The 20,483-nt window shown below is 43.3% G+C and overlaps 1 protein-coding gene and 1 long non-coding RNA gene across 5 annotated transcripts in view; one reads left to right on the top strand and one right to left on the bottom strand.

Annotated features, from left to right (window-relative positions):
• The window catches only part of PLPPR1 (phospholipid phosphatase related 1), a 327,234-nt gene that overhangs the window by 269,190 nt on the left and 37,561 nt on the right, over positions 1–20,483 (bottom strand). Inside the window, exons 1-2 of one of the 4 annotated variants that reach the window (XM_078436641.2) lie at positions 12,612–12,962; positions 9,605–9,692 (exon numbers count right to left, since the gene is read on the bottom strand). The exons of 1 other annotated variant lie outside the window; for it this stretch is intronic. The gene's annotated coding sequence lies outside the window, so the exon portion shown is untranslated. Of the gene's footprint in view, positions 1–9,604; positions 9,693–12,611; positions 12,964–20,483 lie in introns of those variants that run through there. 2 more of the 4 variants (XM_078436642.2, XM_078436640.2) reach the window with 2 other exon arrangements.
• Positions 1,678–3,614, top strand: LOC132663142 (uncharacterized). Its single transcript, XR_009602929.2, has 2 exons — positions 1,678–1,948; positions 3,323–3,614. It is a non-coding gene; the product is annotated as an uncharacterized LOC132663142 (long non-coding RNA).

Below are 20,483 nucleotides of genomic sequence, written 5' to 3'. Positions count from 1 at the left end.
GTGTTTTAGGTTTTCCAAAGGTATTTTCCTTATGGGTTCTTAATCTGTGAATCTGTGACTAATTTGCTCATTTCATTGGAGCACTATATAAATAAGTCTTTATAAAGTGAAATTTGGCTTCTTTGCTCACTATTTAATTTTATCTTTTTCATGAGTTGCGCCCCTAAATCTGGCCATCTGGCCCCATATAGCTAGAGAAGAGGCCAAATGTGGCTCAATCTGGAAGAATGTTTTAAAGTTTCAAGTTGTGCACTGTAAAATGGACTCTTCTGCAGAAGTAAGTTTGCTGGTATGTGTCCTACCCACCAGCACCCCATGTGTCTGAGAGTCACTTAACTGAGACACCTCTACCTCAATTAGAGCAATCCTCAGTGACCACCACCACCCCACCTCGGATCTTGTTACCAACATGCATTCCCAGATCTGCCCAGCAGATCTCTGGAGCTATCTCACATTTTTAGATTTTTTTGTCTCATCTTCTGCCTTTTGGATTTAGTGATTTCCACAGGTTTCCTAGATCCACTCTCAAGATGCCAATTATTCTTTACATTTTAATTAACTCATTTATTCAATAAATTTCAATTAAAGTTATAGAGTGTGACAGGTACTCTTCTAGGCCTTGGGGATGTAAAAAGGGAAAAGACATATAGATTCTATCATCTTGCTTACATTTTAGTAAAAGGAGGAAGATCACAAAGCAGACTAAAGACTTAAAGATGGACCAGGGAGGTCCTACATGATGAAGACATGATGTATAAAGTGGTAAGGGTGAGAGATGTAGATTTTTGCAAATCAGGCACTCTAGACTGAGCTAACAGCAAGTACAAAATCCTGAGGTAAAAGTATGTTTGAGTTTTTTAATGCACATCAAGGTTACCTTCTCTGCACCAGCTCTCTGAATCCTGACCAACACAGACTCAGATCCAATCAGCCTTAATCTTGAGTACATCCATTATGGTCACTCTCAAGGAGAAGGAATGCTGAAAGGGAGAGGCCAGGTAGCTTCTTGTCATGTGGTATGAAAGGGGAGACCCCAGCACTGAGTGAGTGACTGGGATTCTATATACATGTCTACATCTAGGTAACCTAGCAGTAAACAAAGGAAAATGAGACTTATAGTATGTATTTAACCAGTAGTGTTTAATAATGTTATCTTCGTGTTTGAGAAAGGCATACATTTTCATCAATTCCCAAGCATTTCTATCAAAGTAGAAAGATGCAGAGAATGAGGGCTGAGATTTATTCTTTAAAGCAGAGCTTTGATGTATTGATCAAACCCTTCTATTTTCCCACCCCTTGCTATGCTTCTGAATTCCATGGTTCTTGGGTCAGGAGTGACTGAAGGTGATATTCTGATGAAGACCTGACAAAGTTTAGGGGTTATCTAATGATGTATATTTTTAGCTTCTTGGTTTAAGTCTTAATTAACAAACAAACAAACAAACAAACAAACAAACGGAGGTTAAAGTGTTGTGGAAGAAAATGGGACAACCCAGGATTTTAAAGCTTGATATCCAGGTGGTTCTGAGGACTATTCAATCATGTATGTGTAATAAATAATGAATAATAGTAGCTACAATGTCCTTAGCCCTTATTATGTTCTAAACTCTTTGTTAGTGGCAAGTAATTTATTTATTCCTTACAAAATCTCTTCCAGGGCAGCAAGGTGCTTTTATTGCCCCCATCTCCCAGAGGAGAGACCTGAGTCTTTGAAGGACAAAGGGAGGGGCCTGACATCACAATGCCAGTGAATGGCAGAGCTGGGACTGGAACCCAGCTCCCTCTGTCTGCACAGCCCAAGCTATTGGCCCACCATAGGAGCCTGCCTCCATAGCAATGAAAAATAATTGGAGTATTTAAGAATCAGAGTTTTACTGATGCTCCCATTATGAAGAAAAAATCATCACTTACTATAAGGAAGAGTTCCTGCCTTGATTAAAGTTGGCAGGTAAAATTTACTTATTTTGGAACTCATTCATTAAGGTTCAAGATGGCAAGAAATGAAACTGAAAAATTAATCTCTGCTAAAATGTTTATAGAAGAATACCCTCCCTAGGAACATGGTACCATCTCACCTCAATGTTAGGGTCAGATGTTGCCTAACTTCAAAGTGTTAGTAAAGTGGGAGAATATCAGGCCAGGGAGGAGAAGGTAGAGCTTGAGCAGTGGTTACATGGGCAGAGGGGAGTGAGGATAGGGATACAGTCTCAGCAGCAGCTTGTAGGTGAGAATATTTACATAAAGCATGAGGCACAATTTGCTAGGGATTCATTGCTCAAGCTAGTGTTTATGAAGTGAGTTCCCTTGTTCCCTCTTCCAGATGTGAGGGTTGTTTTGCAGTCAGGTATAATGGAAGCAGCACTGCCTTTCTAGGCTAGAAACCAGCCTGTCATGACAGCCTCTCCAATCGCTGTGGGACCCTGGAGAAGTCGGTGAACCTCAACAGACCCTTTTCTCATCTAAAAATAAAAATAAGACAATTGGAGTAGACTATCCCTTCCAGCAATTGTGTGAATCAAGGAGAATTTACAGCTGTTGCCATTCATTAAGTTCAAATTAAGTCACCTCATTATTTTATCTCTTGCTAGATAGAAGAAAAGCTCATGGTAGAGTAGGTGGCTCCTAGAAGGAGCTAAGAAAATATCTGCTCACTGACTGTATCTACAAAATATACATGCAGACAAATGGCCAAAGAACCCTAGGCTATGTCAGAGGAGCTCTATTTTAGGATGGAAAGTGGCACTCATCCTTCTCGCACAACAGTACTATTTACCAGATGCTTACTAACCTAAAATTTGCTTTTGTTTAGAATCATAACTAAAATTAAATGGCAAAATAGTATGTAAAGTATAATCTCACCTTTAAAAAAATGAGAAAAAAAGAACAACATATGTAAATGTTAATGGACCAAAAATGTTGGGGGCTCATACACTAAACAATTGACAGTGTTTTTCTGGAAAAGAGATTGGAGTAGAAATAAGACTGATTTTTACTTTCCATGCCATGCACTTCATTACATCTGCATTTTGTATAACATTATAGTACATATATAATTGTTTACGTTTTAGATTGCTAAAATACTCTAATTGTTCCAAACTAATCTGGCCAGGAACCGCTTGTGTCACATTTTACATGTCAGCCTATGTTAAAAACTAAACCCAAAAGATTTTCTCAAACCTAGAGATGCTGCCTTGCTTTTCACACTGCAGGAAAACACACACACACACACACACACACACACACACACACACACACACAGAATGTTTTTTTCCAGTTAACACAAGTGTGAATGAAAAGGTCTTACTTTTTTTTTTTCTTTCAGTTCCTGTGACCCCCAGGAGAGAAGGCTGTGGGCTGATTATTAGAGCATTTTAGTGTGTGGGTTTGCCTGGAAGCAATAGCCAGCAAAGGCTGGAAGATGGGAATAACGATAAAGCATGCTCAGCTTGTAGAGCTCTGAGCTGAACAGCATTACTCTCGACCAGATTTCATTTCTTGTTAATTATATCCGATTCCACTTGAGTATGGATTTCATTGAATTTAAAACGTTGGGAGTGGGGGTCACTGCTCCATGCTATTCATCAGAAACATCAATAAAAAGAGCACCCCAGAAACCCTTGACCATCAGCTGTGCAAATACATTACCCCTCATTGTGACGGATTTGCTCCAGTAATTATGATCGCCTTTTCTTCAGTCTGTGTCTGTGAGCATTTCTAGAACACTTGATGCCATAATGCCCAAAGAAAAAGCCCCTTCTGACATAATGGAGGCAATATGAAATATGTGTTTTCACGTCATGTAAAAATTTATGACATTCACACAAAGAGGGGAATTTATTTCCTGTGCATATGCATCTCTGCTTTCTGTTGCTATTGATGAATGGAAAAAGATAAATGTACCATAGACGGAGGAAATAACGCAGGGAGGGGCTGACTGCTGACTTCTATCCAGTGAATCCAGACAAGCTGCCGAAGGCCTGCGCCCCGAGGCCCTGATGATGGCGGAAGGGGGTGGGGTGATCTCTCACCCCAAGTCTTTGAGAATCAGGATGAAGTGAATGAGCACAGGCCTTGAACTCAGACCTATGTTTGGATCCAGCTATCGCTTTGAAAGCTTAGGAAAGCTAACTGGCCTTTGCTCAGCTGTCACATGAGATACTAATATCTAGTCCTGCATGAAGAAACTAATGAAATAATATATGTAAATCCTCTTCTATACTCCATGGTAGTGCCTTGCATGGTACTTAGTAGATATCTCCTCAAAATTTCCTCCCTTTAATTCTTTTTCTCATCTCTATTAATAGTTCTTTTCCTTCCTTTCCCAATTTTTTGGCAGAAATGGCCAAGGGGTTTTTTTGCTTTGTTTTTTTGTTTTTGACCTTCTGACCTCAAATCTTCAAAACAGGCCAGCAGTACCATAAGCCAAAACCAGCCAAGCTAATGGGTAGAATAATTTTCTTTTTTCTATCTTCAGTCTTTGAAAAATTCAAAAATATAGACATATATTAACAACAACATAAACTTATAAATGAAGATAATCTTTACATTGTCCTTAGCCCTGAGATAGACAGATGATAGGTAGATAGAGCTTTATTCAAACTTCATTTTTTCCTTTTGGCCGAGCTTTATACTGTGAATGTAATGCTTACTAATTAGCAGATCAGCCAGGCCATAAAATGTTTATTAACAGCTCCCACCACCATGTTGAGTGGTGTTTCCTTTGATATTTTCAATTAGGGCCCATGCCATACAAAGTGTAACTGCATTCTTACACTAGTGTTGGAAGGCTATGAAATATTCTCTCTCTTACTTTGTGGAAGGGCAGAGCTGAAACCAGGGTGAGGCCAGTAGGGCACTTGCATTGAGGACAAAATTGAGAGGGGAGTCAAAAAATTCAGTAACCAAGATAAACAATATTTTAATGCAATTTAAAAAAAAAATATGGGGTGCCTGGGTGGCTCAGTCGGTTGAGCGTCCAACTTTGGCTCAGGTCATGATCTCATGGTTCATGAGTTTGAGCCCCACGTCAGGATCTGTGCTGACATCTCAGAGTCTGGAGCCTGCTTCGGATTCTGTGTTTCCCTCTCTCTCTTCCCTCCCCCACACTTGCAGTCTGTCTCTCTCTAAAAAATAAACACTAATAAAAATTTTTAATTGCAATATATGCAAAAAAATTCCATGACGAACAAAACATCAACATTTTAAACAAAGACAGGAATAGACCATGCACTTGCATAACCCTGTCCCCCTCAGCTCACCCTAATCCAGGCCTTGGGTAGGCCCTGTATCTGAAATCAGTAACTGGCGTTCTGGTCCCAGTCCTCACATTGCTTAGCTACATGGCCTCAGATGAGTCACTGAACCTCTCTGGTTCTCAGTTTCCTCATCTTGTTTCACTTGGAAGTCTGATTAGAAACCTTTCAGGGGCGCCTGGGTGGCGCAGTCGGTTAAGCGTCCGACTTCAGCCAGGTCACGATCTCGCGGTCAGTGAGTTCGAGCCTCGCGTCAGGCTCTGGGCTGATGGCTCGGAGCCTGGTGACTGTTTCCGATTCTGTGTTTCCCTCTCTCTCTGCCCCTCCCCCGTTCATGCTCTGTCTCTCTCTGTCCCAAAAATAAATTAAAAACGTTGAAAAAAAAATTAAAAAAAAAAAAAAAAGAAACCTTTCAGCAACGCTGTGAACTTGCAAATTCTATGGTTTTCTATAACATGAAGCTTCATTATTGGAGCATCAGCAATGACTCACAAGGACAAGATTCATTCACTGCGCCAGCCATCCAATCCAAAATGTTTACTGAGCAATTACTATGTTACAAGTCCTATGTTAGGTGATGAAAATACAAAGTTAAGGGCTACAGAAACACATGGAAAGGGAAGCCAACCCTAGTGCTAAAAGGCCAAGGACCACCTTCCCTAGGAAGAGATTCTGTCCTAAAGGACTAAAGGAGTTAGGCAGGGAAGGCAAGGATGGAGTTGCAGAAAAGGAGAACAACATGGCCAAAGACCTGAAGGTAACAAAGAAAAATTTGGCTGGAGAACCATAAGTGTAGTATGGGTGGTATTTAGTATAAATGGGGTGGATGAAACAAACAAAAACCAGTCTTTGATTACAGAGCAGTAATGAAAGTACAAGCCAGTATAGGACAGTGTAAGAATATAATGGAGAGTGTAATGCAAAGAGTGCTGGGTTATGGTCAGACCCGGGTTCCAGGCACTGCTCTGCTGCAAATTAGCTAGATGGCAGGGCTTCCATTTCCACTGGGATGCTGTTTTAGAACACACCACGAACTTTTCCATAAAGAAGGGAGGCTTTTAATTCCCAAGGATTATTGGAAATCTCACATGTGAGATATTTAGAGTTTACACCCTCAGTACCAAAGAGGTGCTATAATTAATATACGTAGTCACTTCCTTGCAAACAATTTGCTAAACAGCTACGTCGCTGTTGTGTGATGCCTGTGAGCCTGAAGAAGGCTGGGATCAGCCTGAGGCAAACAAACTTTCATCCTTCCCAGACAGGCACGAGAACGAGGCAAGTAGGCAAATGTGCTGGGCAGACACCCCCAGCACGCAGCTACTCCACGTAGGCTTATGACAGGTGGAGCTGCTCTGTTGTTGCCAAATTTGTGTCTGCTGATTTAATTCCGGCACTTAGGAAGACAGGATTAGAGCCAACTACTTTATAACCCAACCCAAATAATTTTTTTTTAATGAGCGCCAAAGCATACCATCACTAATAACGTCAAAGCTTTATGTTTGTAACCTCACTGTAGTCACACACAATACCTACTATATGTTGAGCACTTACTCTATGCCTGGCTTTACAAATATTAACTAATTCCCGCAATTCTATGTGATGGGTCAAGATGGTTATAGACACCTTACAGACAAGCGTAATTTGAAGCACCAAGAAGTAAACTATGTGCCCAAAGTCACACAGTTGAGGGGCTGAGCGAAAATTCAAAACAGCCTGTCTGACTCCCAAGTCTGTACTCTCAGCCACCTTGCTACCTAAACAAGTTCATCATCCTGTGCGGCCAAGTGACACCCTTAGAGTACGACACTCAAGGATCTGGATTCTCTGGGCTGTAGCAAGCACCTCAGTCATTTAGTTATGGGGAAGGAGAGCACATTCTACATCCTTCCTCAAATCCATCCTCTTATGTTCTTAGAAAGAGGCGTCCTTCCTTCTCTCCTCTCTTGCTCTCATTTCCCACACCTTTTGTTCTCATTGGACACCAGCTCCCCTCGCCAGCTCCCCCTCGATAAAAACTGCATTTGAGGTTCACTGCTCCTTCTCCCTTTGGCCCCATAATTCTTCCCCCACCAGACTTCATAAATGACTGATAGGTTCACCTTGCCTGGATCTTCTTACCTCCCGTTCCCCACTCAAGCCCAGAAATAGGGCTTCTGAACACACTGCTGTACTAACACTGTTTTCCTAATGGTCACAGTGAACCCCTTTTCACCGTCTTTTTTCAGTTCCCTACTTTCAATCTTTTCAACGTCTCTGCACTTAAAATCATCCTGGTAATTTACATACTTGATGAGGAGAGACACTTTGTAGGATTATTAAAATTTAGGGCACCTGGGTGGCTCAGTCGTAAAGCATCTGACTTTGGCTCAGGTCATGATCTCACAGTTTGTGAGTTTGAGTCCTACGTCGGGTGAGCTCGAGCCCTGCTTCAGGTGAACATGAACCCCATTTTGGGTAAAACACGAGCCCTGCTTCAGATGAGCCCCACTTCCCTCTCTCTCTCCCTCTCTCTCTCTCTCCCCCCCTCACTCACTTGTGCCCTCTCTCTCTCTCTTTCAAAAGAAAAAAATTAGACCCGATTCTGCCACTTACTAGCTTGGTAACTTTGGACAAGCTACAGAACTGTCTATGGTACTTGTTGCTCTCCCGCATCCCTAAATTTTGCTAAATGCGGAGACTTACTCTGGCTCTATGATCTCCTGCTCTCTCCATCCTCCCTTAATAAAAATAATAGCTGGGAGGCCAGGGTGACTCTGTTGGTTGCACATCTGACTCTTGATTTCGGCTCGGGCCAGGATCCCAGGGTTGTGGGATCGATCCTCGCATTGGGCTCCGCGCTGAGGATGGAGCATGCCTGAAATTCTCTCTCTCTCTCCCTCTGCCCCTCTCCCCCACTCATGCTCTCTCACTCTCAAATAAAATAAAATAAAATAAAATAAAATAAAATAAATAATAAAAAATAAAAACAATAGTTGGCATTTACTGTGAAATCACTACACCCTGGGATCTGTACTATGTGCTTTCCAGGATGTTCCAGTGCCACCCCAAAATCAATTTCCACAATGCGGCATTACGCCTTTCACTTTTCTGAGCTAACCTCTCTCCCCATTCTTCTGCCACCACCCACCCAAAGGTCAAACAAAAATGCTATCTTTGATACTCCTTCTCTTTCACCTCCTACAGTCAACTGAAAACAAATTGTCACGTTTTTATCTGTTCTGATATCTCTTATTGGGATTTTGAGATTGGCGCTCAATATGCTTGGGTTTGGTTCAGTAAGGGACCCATTTCCTAGGGCTGCATGGTTAGAACATGGGTTGTCTGGCCCTCCTCCCAGGATGCCAAGATGCTATGAGCTCTTTAAATGAGACCCTGTGCCTTACAAACTCCCTAGCTCCAGACTATCTGAAAAGTTTGAGCATACCACATGAAGTCAGCAAATTCTGACAAGTAAGGGGGAAGGAAAGGGGAATTCACATTCACTGCCAGCCTACTATGAATCAGGAACTATGCTAAGTGCCATTGCTTCCAAGATGGGCTGATGCTATACTATCTTAAACATAAAAAGTGTGATGTCACAATGCCACTTTTTATTGGCACTTCATAGGAAAGTTCTTTAGAGAGGTAGTCTCCCTGGATCATTTTGTCACTGACCTCCCAAAGGATGATCACCTTGGGGAAATGGAAGTCATGATTTAGCTTCTACTATTCTAATGCAAAAAAAAAAAAAAAAAAATCACCTCATGACCAGCTTTCTCATTCACTGATTTAATCTTTCATTCAACAAATATTTAATGACCCCTACTCTGTACCAAGACTGTGATGAATGCTGGAGATGCAGCTGTGAATACCTTTCCCTCAAAATACAGGAAGGAGAGCCACACAAGTGAGTGCTGGGGAAGTGAAGGGGAGCATGGGTGCACGCGGCAGGAGGCTCTTCCTCAGATGAGCAGGATTTACTTTTTTCACTTGTCTCCCAGAGAGCATCTCCTCCTCTCCACCCCTATTGCCACCATCCTCATCATTTCCACAATACGCTCCCTGCCTCCAGTCTCACCACCTCCAATCCATCCTCCACATTGTGGTCACAAGCATCTTTCTCGCATGTAAATCTGATCATGTCTCAAACTTTCCTTTGAACTCTCTCCTAGCCTTTTGGATAAAACTGAAGCTCTTTGGCTTGGGATATTTCCATTCACACTTGATGTCTGGCCTGCTGGTTGGCCACTCCATGGAGCCAAGAACCCACTTCTCTTGCTGCAGCCACACAGAACTACTTCCAGTTCTCACATAGTTTTTCCCGCCTGGAAAGCCCTTCTTTTCTCCTTGTCCTTCAAGACTCAGCTCACCTCAACCTCCCAAAGAAACCTTCTTGATCTTCTCAGCCTCCTTAGGTGGATGCCCTCCTTTTGTGCTTTCATAGCATCCTGGGCATATCTGTATCCAAACACAGAATTAGTTGTCAATTAATGTCACCCAGCTGCTGTTCATCTCTGTATTCATACTCCAGCACCCTGTGCTCTAGCCACTTGGGATGGTTTACAGTTACCCTAACTCATCAGGCACTTTCACACATTTCCTCTGCCTGGAATGTCCTCCCTATCCTTTCCTACCTGGTAGAAGACCATTCATTTTCAAAAATATCTCAAGTCACCCAGGGGGAAAAACAAACAAACACACACTGTATACTCCTGGTACTCTATTTACCCTATAACAGTTAAACAGACTGCACCATAGTTAGCTAATTACCTATTTCCCCTGCCTTGAAAGCTGGGACTATTTTTTACTTCCTTGTAGTCTTTTTTGCCCCCAGCCTCCAGTACATAAGAAGTGCTGATGTGTATTTTCTAAATGTTGAGAAAATCCAGGAGGGAGGATTGAGTATACAGCATACATGTTAAGAACTCACTGTGTAGTAGTATAGAGGTATCCTACTCCCTCATTATTTCATGTATGTTAATCTTAACAACTAGATCATAAACCTTTGAGGCCCAGAACTATGTTATATATTTTTATATGACTTCCAATGCTAAATATGGGATAGGTGGTCAATAAATGCTTGTAAATAGAATCTGAATATAATCAAAATGAACTGAGGTTGCAGAGGTAGGAAGAGGAAATATATCATAAAGAGAGAAAATAGAACCCTAGTAAAAAAGCAAAAAAAAAAAAAAAATTTAAATCTTTCCTTGCCAAGTTTTGCAAAGAAAATGATGAGAATGTTCACTGTGAAATAAAAAGGACATATGCTGATAATTACATTTAAACCCCTTCATGCCAATATCAACTTGAAAATATTTCTGGAGAGGTCTTTTCTTCACTAGTTGTTTTAGGAAATAAAAAGCTTTCAGATTTTTATCTCACTAAATGCTTTTTAAAAATCATAAAAGCTGTATGGAAGTGTTGAATCACTATATTGTACACCCTAAATTAATATTACACTGTATGTTAACTGACTGGAATTTGAATAAAAACTTTTTTAAAAAATCATAAAAGCAAAACTATTTTAATAATATGGATGCATCCCTTTCTTTAATAATATGTATGCATCCCCGCTTTTTTTTTTTTTTTGCTTTCTCAAAAACTTCTTCACCTTTGGCTATGTTGACTTGTGAGTCAAAATCTCTTTTATCTGTGAATTTGCTCAATTAGTTTCATGTATATTATGCTCTCTTCCACTTCAAAGAAGCTACAAAATGTTAAAAATAAAAATTTAAAAAGGTCCCCAGAGCAGCAGAGACATGGCCTCCACCAGAACTCTCTGACAACTCATAGTTTCAAGTTCTGGATCTGAGCTTCTAGTGTTTTCTTCTGTCAGCATCAGCTTGGCTTCCAGGTTCCCCACACTCTCCTCTTCCAAGGCTTTTGGAGTACAGAGGAACAAAAACTATACCTGTCCACACATCCCACCTCCCAGATAGAAACAAAAGGTCAAGATGGAGAAACTTTCACACATGGCACTCTCTAGACTCAAAGACCTAACTTGTGATTGTGCTAAAGGTTAGCGCAGGAATAACCAAGTCTTTTTTACTCCAGATGTGACATTCCAGAAATCTCCATACTAGAGTCCCATCCATGAGGGGGCGGGGGGAAGCCACCATCCATAGAAGTAGAAGGGGTATATGAATTCAGTGAAGCCGGCAGAGTACCTTGCCTCACACTGGACCTCTTCCTGCCTTAATTAGCTTCTAGTCACTCCTCTCCTAAATAGCCATCGTCTGTCCCTCTTCCAGTCCCCTTTGTCCCAGTCCTGGACTCCTCAAACGCTGACTCAGTCTCTGCTGTTTCAAAGGGCCATTAGATTTGAGGCGATTCCCAGGTGCCGGCCCGCACTCTGCGCTCTGAGGCCCCGCCCCAACCGGGCTGGCATTTTTAGGAAATCCTTTTTCTGAGGACCTCTTCCCCGGGACCTAAGAGATACTCAGAACGGTGTCTTTCCACCAGCCAGATTACCAGGCTGCAAAGAATCTCTCCCACGAAAGAGGTTAAAAGGGAAAACGATAGCCCCACAAAGAAAAATAACCCAGAATCCTCCACATATTCCACCTGTGTGTGTGTCATAAAACCCCAGGGCAAAAATAAAGCCCCAGCCTCCTCCAGCTGCAGCAGCCGCCACCGCAGCCCCAACCCAGCTCCCAGTGCCGCCGCCTTGGTGTGCGTGAAGACAGCACCTTCCCGGGGGAGGAGAGATCCCGGCGCCCGGCGTTTCCAGGAGGTGATTATGACAAGCCTTTCAGTTAACTCATCATTCAATCCCGCACTGACCCGAGCCTCACCCCGGCGCCTCTGGCACTGGCGCTGAGTGGGAAAGGCAAAGGCTACCCCTGCAGTTCTCCAGGTGTACACCCGCCACACATACACTACGATGCGCCTAGGGTGCGTGGTTGGGGCGGGATGACAGGTGCCCACGCCTGAGGGGAAATCAAAGGCGACGCTTACAGCCGGGGTGAGAAATCCCAACCCCCGCCCGGGCTGGAGGACTTGGCACCAGCTACCTGCAGGGCGCCCCCGCCCGCACGCCGGCTCCCGTCGCAGCCACGAAGGCAGCCAGGAGGGTGGAACCGGACGGAGGGAGCCTCCACGCCCCCTTTGTCTCCACGTTTCCCAAATGACAGGGGAGGAAAGTTTACGAGCAGGGAGGGTGTAGCTTTCTGCTGGGTCCATCTGACACCTCGCAGGAGGCGACCCTTCCCGGGGTCGCCCTCTCCCCCTGCACGTCCCGGGCGCCGCCTTCTTCTGCACCTGGAAACCCGCAAGCCGGGTTTGGGCCACCTGCTCCGCCGAGTCCGGCCGGGAGCCTGGCCCCCGACGCCCCGGCGTCCCGGAGCCGCCTGAGGCTGCGGGCGCCCCACTCACCTCTCGTGGCGGAGCGTCCTCCCGCGCGCCCTACTGGGCAGTCCTGCTGCTGGAGGCGAGGTGCATTCAGTCGGCGGCCGGAGACACGCTCCCCAGGCTCTGCTGCATTCCGCCTGCGTGGGAGAGAGAGCGCGCGGCGCGGGCGTGTACGAGTGTGTGTTTGTGCGAGTGTGTGTGTATGTGTGTGTGAGTGCGGGTGTGTGAGTGTGTGCGCGCACGCGTGGGGGGGGGGCGCGGGATCACAGATCCTCCTCTGCGCACATCCCGCGCTCTGCCTCCTCCTCCGCCTCCTCTTCGCGCTGCCGCTAGCAGAGGGTCCAGGTTTCAGGATCTCCTGTTTGTTTAATGAAAGGAAGGAGCAAAAGGCTGGCGGGGAGGGGGTAGCGGGGGGGGGGGGGGGGAGGGCACCAGGCTGCGCATGCTCAGAGAGGGACCTCGAGCGCTCACTCCGGAGCGCAGGCAGAGGGAGGCGAGCGAGCTGCGGGTTGAAGCGGGCAAGACTGCGCCCACCCGAGCAGCAGGGGGCTCGGCGGGGTTCCCGGAAGGCAGCCGGGAAACCCGACCGCAAAGGTGCGCGGTGCGCGGGAACTCCCTGCGCCTGCGGTGCGGGAAGCCGGTGGCGGGATCCCGACCCATCCTCGGAGACCGCTTCAGGAACCGCTAACGCCGGGTTCTCGTCTCCGAGTGTGTGCAGTGCTTGCGCCGGGGTTCCTGGCAGCGCTCTCCTGCCTCTGTGCCGCGGGGGACCGTGGTGGTCTCCCCCGAGGTCCAGAAGGAACCACAGGCAGCAGGTCGCACCCTGAACTGAAATGAGTTTCCAGGTCTGTGCTTCTTCCTTCCCCTCCCAACTTCACTCTGAAGAGCAGAAAAAGGCAACTGTCTATTCGAGTCCCAAAACAGGTTTGATGGGGCCAGGGCGGGGAAGGTACACAAAAACCCTCTTCCAAAGAACAAAGCAGGGGGTAGGAGGAGGATGAGTCTCCTAGGGCTCCATATTCAGCCTCCGTTGGTGATAAGGCTAGAAGGAGGAGACATTTGCCCTATTCAAGAAGGCCAAAAGAACAATAGATCCATTGTCCCCCTTGCCTCCAGTGCCAAAGCATTCTTCCTGAGTGGGAATTCTGGCTACTTGGTAAAGTGGAAGAAGTGTCAACACGAAGAGAGTCCAGTGAGAGAACCTGAGCCCTCTAGGGCCATGGCACGGTAACCTGAGGCCAGGGGAGAGGCTGGGTGAGAGGCTTTGCGGGTGGAGTGGAAACTCTTCTTGGGTGAGACTGTTCTAAGAGCAAAACAAGCCAGTTGGTTAGGACCCATTCAAGAGCTTCCATTTTCAACCTCCTTCCTGTTTAATCCCCCCCCCCCCACCCCTTTCTCCCTACAGAAGAAAAGACATCCCAAGCAGGGAACTCCTTATAAATATATTATTACCTCCTGTTTATTCATTTTTGGTCTCTCCAGAAAAGGACTACATTTTGGTCATCCCAGCTTTGGAGGGACAGAAGACAGTCTACTCTGTGCAAGTCTTTTCCAAGCTTTCATTAAAGATCACCTCTGAGCATTTCTATGAAGCCTGAGTGAGCAGATGCCTACTTGCTGAACTCTGACCCCTGTCTCATTCATCTTCCCAAAAATAATGCCAAGTGACACTAGAACAGCAGGACAATTAGATCTAACCCTAGAGCACACCCAGAGGAGAGAAAACAGCATGTCTAAATACCACCAACAAAAGCAAAGTTTAGGAGAAGACAGGAAGGAAGGAAGGAAGGAAGGAAGGAAGGAAGGAAGGAAGGAGAGAAAGGGAAAGTTCTTTAAAAGTGAAAGTGCCCTGAGTGTTAGTGGCTGATTCCTTCTCTCAATAGCTCTTTCAAAGGAATAGAATTGCAGCATCTCTTTGCTAAAAGACCAGTGAGTCTGAGTCTCTATCCACTAGGTAGGGGAGGAGATCGGGTTATCCTGAAAAGCAGCAGTCTTTATAATGAACCACCCACAATATTTGGGGCTCCTACTTCTATGCCTGCTTTTCTCAGGCCTTCCCCCTTGGCACCAGGCTTCTTGGAAGACATTTAAGACAGATCTGTCTTGTTACCACATTCCCGGCAGAGCACTGAACACAGTCCCCTGGAATTTCAGGTTGTTAGCACTGGCAAAGCCCTGAGGCAGGAAGGCTATTCTCCCTACACTGGCACTATATAAGCACCAGGTGAGTGAGGGCTCTGAATCCAAGAAGTGGGAGGGACCTGGAACAGAGAGGCTGGGCTGGAGCAGGTGGAGGTCTCAACTTTGCCGTTCTCTCAATAGAGATGGTACTAGAAACTTCTTCCTGCAATGGTAAAGTGTCCAGGGCTGCTTGGCCAAGAAGCACACTCTCCTTTATCTAAGGCTGGCCTTGGGTGAGGAGGATAGGGACACTACTCCCTTTGATGCTCAGGGACACTGTGTCACAATCTCAAAGCTCCAACAAAGTCAAGAGTGAAGGAGACTTTACAAGTTGGAATTGCAAATAAAGTGGAATCCATTCATGGTGCTGCTATGTAAGAGGGTGAACCAGCAGTTCTAGAAGAGATTTTTACTGTTTGGAGAGGTTAGGAGAAGCACAGGGAACAATGAATGCATGATGTACATAAAACACTTAACAGTGTTTAGTGCTTAGCGAGCTCTCTGTAACTTGCAGCTATTATTATTTTTGTTTTAACATTTTCATTATTATGGTTTTTTTTTTAAAGGCTGAGGAAAATTTTTCCCCTAAGCTTAAACAAATAAAACAGATGAAAGCCAAACTGCCTTCCAATTTTCCTTCTGGCTTCCTCCATCACCCCCTCACACATCACCCTGCTCACTTATGTATTCAAATCCATGAAATGAAAAGCATGCTGTACAACTGTGTGGCAGTGGGAATGGTAACTAACCCCAACCCTCACCCCTCCACACTCAGATCTAGACAGCAAGTGTGGGGCAGCACTGTTTTTCAGTAATATGCCTCAAGCACTTTTTGCCAGTCACATCTCTCAGTGATGAAGGACTCTTCCCACTTAGCAGTCAGGGGCTCCTGCTGCAACACCCCACCTACATTGGCTCATCAAGCTTTGCATTTTTCACTTTTTTTTTTTTTTTTTTTTTGCCTTCCTTCTAATTTTAGCAATCTAATGTGTTACTCCTCCTAGGTAACAGAATGCCCGAAGCCAATTAATATGCACACATCTGCAGATGGTTTTGAGAGAAATTAATGGTAAGATTGTCAGTGGCTCCTGTATTCAGGTATTTTCAGCGTTCCTTAAATTCAGATTTTAGATGTAGCTTTCATCCCCCTACCTAGTGGACAACCCCTAAACTGTGCACCTCTATCCACCAACAAACAAACACATCTAATGGCCTTACCTCATATAACAGCAAAATAACCCAGTATTGTTGCCCAACTATGTATAAAATTATATTTTTTAAAAAGAGCTAGCTATGAAATAGAACTGGCTGTTCAAAACATGGTTTCAATACAAAAAATTTTAGAATTAATAAAAGCCAGTAACAGATACAATGTTTGAGCACAAAACTCTCCAAAGTTATAGATGCTATAGGGATGTCTTGGTTCTTTTTCTTAAAAAAAAAAACAAAAAAAAAACAAAAAAAAACAAAAAAAAACTTCCTTTAGTGTTTTAGTTATTTTTGAGAGAGAGACAGAGTGTGAGTGCAGGAGGGGACAGAGAGAGAGGGAGACTCAGAATCCAAAGCAGGTTCCAGGCTCTGATGTGTCAGCACAGAGCCTGATGTGGGGCTCCAAGTCACAAACTGTGAGATCATGACCCGAGCTGAAGTCAGACACTTAGCCAACTGAGTCACCCAGGTGCCTCTATGATGTCTCAGTTCTTAAAAAATTATATGAAAGTTAATTCCATGAGGTTACATATTGCTGAAATAATGTAACAACTCTGTGGTGATGCAGTATATGCATAAATTCTGCTCTTAATATTTTCTAATACTTACAAAACACACCATTTCCACTTGAATTGTTCTACCTATAATTTTAATTTTTTAAAATACCACCTTAATAAGACAAATAGATTTATCATTTTTTCTTCCTGGAGAAATTTCATATACATAGCAATCTTTTCTTGTTCAGTAAAAATGCCAAGCATTTTTGGTAGGGGCTAAACTAGTGATTTATCATTATAAGGATCAAAATGTTTCCATGAATATCAAAAACTATGGCAAAACTTAATGATTCAACAAGTCCATACATTATGCTGTGCTCACAAGTGTAGCTACCATTTACCACAACACAAGGCGATTACAATATGTCATGCCTATGCTGTACCTTTTATTCCCATGATTTCTTCATCCATAACTGGAAGCCTTGTATCTCCCTCTCCTTATCACTCATTTTGCCCATATGCCCACCCCTACCCCTCTGGCCACCATCAACTTGTTCTCTATATTTATGGGCCTGTTTCTGCTTTTTGTTTGTTTATTTGTTTTGTTTTTTAGATTCCACATATAAGTGAAATAATATGATATCTGTCTTTCTCTGTTTGACTTATTTCACTTAGCATAATGCTCTCTAGGTCCATCGAGGTTGTCACAAATGGCAAGATCTCATTCTTTTTCATGGCCGAGTAATATTCCGCTGTATATGTGGTACACCTGAAACTAATATACCTTGTGTGTCAACTATACTAAAAAAAAAAAAAAAAGTGTGGGGGGGAGGAAGAAGCCAATGTTTATTTGACTTTATTGGGGGTATAATTTAAATTTAGAAATTGTATATTTTTAAGGTTGAGAAAAAACTATCATAAAACCATCCCCATAATCTTATTGTCACTGTTGACACGTTAAGTCCTCTTTTTATGTCTGACTTGCCCCCACTTAGGTTGGTTGTGAGCCATTCGAGGGCAGAGGTTTATTTCTTTTTATGGTCCTGGTAACTCATGAAAGTAGGCAAGTGGTATATGTTCAGTAAGTGTTTAAAGAGTGAGTGAATAAATACATAGCCAAAAATGTACTGACAGGTTGACTTTGGAAAAGACTCCCAAGTACCATGACACTTGGTATTCCTCATAAATGATGAAGTCAATAGATACTATTTTTTAAGGTTTTGTATATGTGATTATCTAAAACTGGAAGTTGGATGAGAAAGGCAAAACAGGTTTCTACAGATAGTTTTTATCTCCTTGGAAATATATAAATCAAGCCCATTCTGATTTTTCTGGTTCAGAAAAAGGATGCATTTTGGCTCAAAGTGCAGTCTGATTCAGAGGATAGCGTCGTCCTGGCCAACCTGATCTAGCCAGAATAATGTTCTAATTTATTTAACTTTTCACCTAAGTAAGATGAATAGTTGAGACAATAAAGGTTAGAGTTCTTTTTCTCTTCAAAAGACATCATCCAAAAAGGAAACAAGGACTGCCCCCAGGCTCCCTCTCCAGCACTTCTATTATTACTGTCTTGGGTGAGAGGGGCCAGTAAGACGTCGACTCTGCTTTCATGGATGGGAATTTGGGGATAGGGAGCAGGGGTGGTGGTGGTAGATGAAATTATAAAAGGTCTCAGCTCCAATCACAACTACCCCGATCCAGAGGTAGAAGAATGGAAGGGCCAGGTGACTTGTGTCATGTTTATGTGCCTGTTTCATTCATGCACCCAGTACAAGAGTTTCTTGAGAATGATCTCAGCGAGAAGGAGAGATCCCAAGACAGAAGCTGCAGTCTTTTATAACCTATTCTCAGAAGACCGTACCATCACTTGTGCTACATTCTAACAATCACACAGACCAGCCCGAGTGTTCTCCTCAGATGATCTTCATTTGAGGGTACCCTGTGTTTCTTGCTGAGACCCTGCCTGATACAGATTTCAGGAATCTTTTCTTAATTGTGGACTCATCTTACCCACACTGAACCTAATGCTTGTTGCTACTTCATCTGCTGTGATTTCTGGGTTCCCCCATGAAACATGTATTCTAGGCTACTACCTCATATGGCCCAGCCCCAAGGATCTATGCACATTTGTGACTGGAAATCCTGCCTAGTTCTCCACATCCCCACAAGTGAGACCCAGACACCTATCACTGATTCCCCTTCTCTTTGGTTCCACCCCTGGTGCCACACTTGTTATCTCTTCTTAGAAACATCACCAGGAACTGTTAGACTCGTGACTCCACCTGCCTCGTACTTCACATGTTGTAAATATTCCACTGCTGGGATCTTCTGTCTGCTGACTCTACTCAATCCAGGAAGGGCCAGTCTGCCAGAGCCCATCTATTTCTCTTCCTCAGTCTGTCCCATGTTGCCAACATGGAACCCTTCACTCTCAATAATATTAATCTTTAAAATTACTTTTAGATTACTCAAACATCACTTATTAATAGTCTAGCCCTGGGACCAACAAGCTGAGTCCATAAAGAACCAGATAGCATATATTTTAGGCTTTGTGGGCCATGCAGTCTCTGTCACAACTACTCAACTCTGCAGCCACAGACAATGCATAAAAGGAGAATGGCTGTGTTCCAATTTCTTTCTCTCTTTTACAAAAACAGGTGGTGTGCTGGATTTGGCCCACTAGCTATAGTTTGCCAGCCCCGAATCTAATTCTTCATTTTCTGCCCTTCACCTCTGTCACCACCAATGTGTCTGTTAGAAAGAACCTGAAGAATCCTGCCTTCTGTTCTGCCCATAGGAAAATAATGAAAACCATTAAATTGGTGCAGGAAATCTTAATCATTGTCAGTTTAGGGACTCCTTGTCAGTGTGGCTTTCCCACTATTTTAAGAATTAAGAAAATTATTTTTCAGAAAATTATTTTTTCCTTTTCTGTAAAAAGAGTTGGCTATGTTTTTTTCCACATGGAACTGTGGCAGCAATAGCAACTATACTATTTTTAGCCTAACACTGACTTGTGTAGCCCTAGAAGTTTAATGAGAGGAATATTTTAAAGGAAAATGGGTAAAAAAAAAAATAGTGTGAGCGCAATGTTCCTGCCTGTTAAAATAGGGCAGGTAAATATATTCTAATTATAACTAGCACCTTAAGAAAACTGCCACTCTAAAGATAAACTCAACCCCAATAAAAAAAGAACACATTCTTACATAGGTCCCAATATAGGAGCAATGCCTCTACTGAGTTAAACTCACACAAATTTGGCTGCTGGCTGAGCATTTTTACACATTCAGCCCAAAGTTATGAAATTCAGCCTAACTAAAAATTCTAGTTCCTCAAAGCAATCTACAAATTCAATGTAATTCCTATCTGTATTAGTTTGCTGGGGCCACAGACAAGGATGTGGAGAAATTAGAACCCTTGTGCACTACTGGTGGGAACATAAAATGGTGCAGCCACTATAGAAAGCAGTATGGCAAAAAATTAAAAATAAAATTACCATACTATCCAGCAATTCCACTTTTGGGTATATACATGGGTAACATATCAGGTAAGATATATTCATTCTTTATTTTATTTAAGCAATACGTGTTAAGTGTTTGGTGCCAATGTAATTGGAGAATTTGAGGTCGAGAATTCGAGACAGGACTCTGAGGAACTTATGCCTATAGTCTGATTGTGTATTTATGTTATTTTTTTTAATTTTTAAATTTTTTTAATTTATTATTTGGGAGAGAGAGACAGAGAGAGAGAATCCCAAGCAGGCTCCACGCTCAGCACAGAGCCTGACACAGGGCTCAATCCCACAACCCTGGGGTCATGACCTGAGCCAAAATCAAGAGTTGGATGCTCAACTGACCTGGGTGACTGAGCCACCCAGGTGCCCCAATGTAAGTTATTTTTAACTTATTAAGTGTATTTGATAAAATAATAATTCCATGAAAAGTATAAAGGAAATGCTTTGAGAGCTTGGCTAGAAACAATGTTAAGGTGTTAATGGAATAGTACAGTA

This window comes from Panthera onca, chromosome D4 (genome assembly GCF_046562875.1).
Source record: "Panthera onca isolate mPanOnc1 chromosome D4, mPanOnc1 haplotype 2, whole genome shotgun sequence".
In the NCBI taxonomy this organism is placed as follows: domain Eukaryota; kingdom Metazoa; phylum Chordata; class Mammalia; order Carnivora; family Felidae; genus Panthera; species Panthera onca.
The sequence above is the reverse complement of the archived record's forward strand: the minus strand, read 5'-3'. Positions and strand labels throughout refer to the sequence as shown.